The 3,929-nt window shown below is 41.8% G+C and overlaps 1 pseudogene; it reads left to right on the plus strand.

The window, feature by feature from the left end:
• Positions 1–2,134: 2,134 nt before the first annotated feature.
• On the plus strand, positions 2,135–3,213 carry LOC136406615 (unconventional prefoldin RPB5 interactor 1 pseudogene; annotated as a pseudogene).
• The last annotated feature ends 716 nt before the right edge of the window (positions 3,214–3,929 follow it).

Consider the following 3,929-nt stretch of genomic DNA (forward strand, 5'->3'; position numbering starts at 1 on the left):
TCTTGTCTACAACAACTGTACCATCTTATATTCTTCCTAACAGTGAACAAGAGTTCCAATTTCTCCACATCCTCATTGACACTTGTTTTGTTTTTTTCAATAGTAGACAATCACATGGGTATAGGGTGATATCTCATTGTGGTTTTGATTTATATTTCCATAATGATTAGTGATGGTGAGTGTCTTTTCATGTGCTTATTGACCATTTATATATCATTTTGGAGAAATGTCTAAGTCTTTTTCCCATTATATAATCAGATTATTGTTCTTTTGTTGTTGAATTACAGGACTTCTTTACAGATTCAGGATGTTAATTCTTAATTAGATGTACAATTTATAAATATTTTTCCTATTCAGCAGGTTGCTTTACACTCTGTTGAATATGCCTTTTGATGCACAGAACTAGTTAGTTTTTTTAAAGTACAATTTATTTAGGTTTTTCTTTTGCTGTCTCTGCTTTTGTTGTCATGTCTAAAATTTCATTACTAAATCCAATGTCATGAAGATTTTATGCTATGTTTTCTTCTAAGAGCTTAATAGTTTTAGCTTTTATGTTTATGTCTTTGAACCATTTTGATTAATTTTTAAATATGGTGTAAGGTAAGGATCTCACTTCATTCTTTTCATGTGTATATCCAGCTTTTCCAACACCATTTATTGAAAAGTGGAAAGCATTTTAAATTACATGTTTTTCAGCCTCAGCTTAATCCTGTGGTTGACATTTGCTATCCTGACGTCTCCTTGTCTCTGCCTCTGGTACCACAGCAGGGCTCTCTCACTCTCAACAGCTGTGACCCTCTGTGAAGGCTGCTCTGTCTCAGAACCATGCTCAGCTCACACTCAGAGGCCAGAGATACAGATGAATAAACATCCCAGATCCATTACTTATCCAATGAAGGGTGGGAGTTGGTACAACACTCCCCAGCTTCCTCCCTCAGAAAGGGACAACTTTGAAGCATGTTCTCTACCATCTCTCAGAATTCCTTAGCACTCTGGTCGGCAAACTGCGGCTCACAAGCCACATGCAACTCTTTGGCCCCTTGAGTGTGGCTCTTCCACAAAATACCACGTTTGGGCGCTACCTCAATAAGGAATGTACCTACCTCTATGTAGTTTAAGTTTTAAATTTTTGGCTCTCAAAAGAAATTTCAATCGTTGTACTGTTGATATTTGGCTCTGTTGACTAATGAGTTTGTTGACCACTGCTTGCAGAATTGAGCCTCAGTGGACTGAGCAGTAGTCTGCTCAATAATGCCCCTTTTACTGGTTTGTTTCCTTTCCTGTCCCATTACCGCACTCCTGTCACGGTGCTTCCTGATTCACTTCCCAGTAATCCATTTACACTTAGATCCTTATCATCACGGCAGCTGCTTCTGAGGGAGCCCAACCAAGTGATTCCCACTGAACCAGAATCTCTGGCAGAGGGTATGGCGTTGCACAAATACTGGCATTTAGGACCCATTGTTTGCTGGACAAAACATGGCACAGTGTCTGGACATACCTGGGTTCAAATTCTAGCAGAGGCATATGCTAGTGTCTTGGTCTGAAGCAAATCACATAATTTCTTAAAGGCACAGTTAAATGGGAACACTAAACTCTGAAAATTGTTTTTGGCATTTTAGAAGATATACAGAGAATTCTAGTATATAGTATTTTTTCCACAAATGCTAGTCATTGAATTATCATGAATTCCCATCCTAAAACACCCTACTCTTTAGGGAAATGTGACACTAACAGGTTACCACAGAGCCCACCAGCAGTTCAAAAATTCTGCAACAAAGAGAAATGACTGGCTCTGCACAACAGACTCAATTTTCTGTAAAAATGAAAGCTAGCAGTCTGTCCTCAAAAGGAACTGGAAAATGTCCAGTGATAAAAACGTATGTCCATCTCTCCAAGACAGCTTGCTTCCTCCGTCCCCCACCATCCTTCTCTCCCCTCTGAAACAGTCCCCCCTTCTCATAACTGAGGAAGATAGCTCGATTTTTAAGTTTTTTTCCCCCCACACTTAAGTGAAGCAGCTGCTTCCCCAGCAGCAGTGCCTTAAGCTCTTTTTGTACGGAAGGTCACTTTTACTCTTCCTCTTTTTAGCAAATGCTGAGTTCCTGCTTGGCAGCACAAAGGCTGGTGGGAAATGAGTGGTTCGTTGCCACCTCCTCCCAGGGCATGGCTCTGCAGGCAGCAGGAGAAGGGGAGCACTAGCTCTGGAGAGAAAGGCCCGCCCTGGGAAGATGGAGATGATGACTCCAGTATCCTGCAAGGACGGGGCAGTACCTGCCTGACAAGGTGTCCTACAGTATCATGCTACCATGTGGCCCCTTGGCCTATTCCAGGAAAACTTGTCCAGATTAATGAAGTCACCACTTTATTTGGGGACATTGGTTTGCAAAGTGCTCAGCATGACAGGCTGAGGGCTTAGTCCAGCACTTGAGGGGACATGTAGAAAAACAATACATGACTTTTAAAAAGTCATGAAAAACTTTGAATCCGGAGTTGAATTTACAAAAGATTTGTAGAAAATGAGTGATGCTACAGGTTGATATTGTTGACATAACAGAAGAAATTAAAAATGACTTCAAATTCAAAGGAAAACACTGAATTGCTTCTGAACCTCAGTCCAGATAAAAAATGTCAGCTTTTGTGAAGCAGATTTTGCAAATGATGTAAACTCTAAGGGTTTGCTTTGACAAGGAACCATGGATTCAACTTGAAGAGCAAGAGTTGCCAAGTGAACTTGAGAAGAAGCAGAGACTATGATCACTGATGGAGAAGATGCAATGTCTCTAAAGAGAGACACAGAGATCAGTGCAGAAATGTGACAGCGACACATCCAGTAATGGTGTTCCTGACTCCCCACAGCTGTGATAGGGATGTCACAAACTCAGGGCTCCTCAGAGGCCACGTGTACAGTCAGTGACACTGCTCAGTGAATGGCTCACGTTCTTGTCACAGTGATAAAGGTGATGGTGATGAAGATGAAAATATCCATGATGCTTTAGGGGTTCGCAACAGGTCTATACCAACAATATAGATTTTTTTGTACTGTAGAATAAAAGAAGGTATGAATAAATACTGGGGGAAAATATCACTTTAAAATTCAATAAAAAGAAGGAAGAAGCCAACAGAAGTGAAAAAAGAGCTGTGGCGGCAGCCACCCAGCTGGGTGCCTGGACCAGGACTCCTGCGGACACTGTCCTCTCGCTGGTGTGCTGAACACAGACCATGTCCCTCGAAGTCAACTGCAAAGTCCAGCAACTGGACGGCGTCTGCAGTGGCTTCCATGATCCACGTGACCTTCTGAGGAGCATCCTGTGAAGAGGCCACTTGTAGTGACACTAACGAGAGCATAAGGGGAACAACAAGAAAATCATCAAAAGGAACTTTCACCCGTATCAAGAACACCTGAGGCTTTTCTGGAGCTGTAATAGAAAAAGAATGCTTATCATCCTCCATAACCCCACACCCAGCCACGGCCCATCCTGTGCTGCCCACCACCCCAAAAGGAAGTGTCAGAGAGGTTATAAACAGGGGTCAAAGTTCAGAGCTGCCAGAGTGCAGCAGAAAAATAAGGCCCTGCCTAGGAAATGAAGTTTACATCCTAAAACCTCTTTTTGCATTTGTTTAGAATCATATCACGTGTGTGTTCCATGTAGTGTGAAATACCGGTCCTGAGTTAACCCGGCAGTGTTAGCCAAAGGCAAAGTAAACATTTGAGCACTTCACTATTCAGCTTGTTGTGTTAGTTCTCTGAACACTGTCGGCACTCTTGTCTAAGTTTGCCTTATGAGGGAGTGCAGCTTTTTGAATTATTCTTCAAAGAATACAGCTCATGTGCATTGTTTTGTCTTTCAAACTAAATACAGGCCGTTTTGTACCAGCTGTGATGTTATGCATACCTGATGGATCATTTTAAAGAAACTTAAAATTTC

Source organism: Saccopteryx leptura, chromosome 5 (genome assembly GCF_036850995.1).
Source record: "Saccopteryx leptura isolate mSacLep1 chromosome 5, mSacLep1_pri_phased_curated, whole genome shotgun sequence".
NCBI classification, from domain to species: Eukaryota; Metazoa; Chordata; class Mammalia; order Chiroptera; family Emballonuridae; genus Saccopteryx; species Saccopteryx leptura.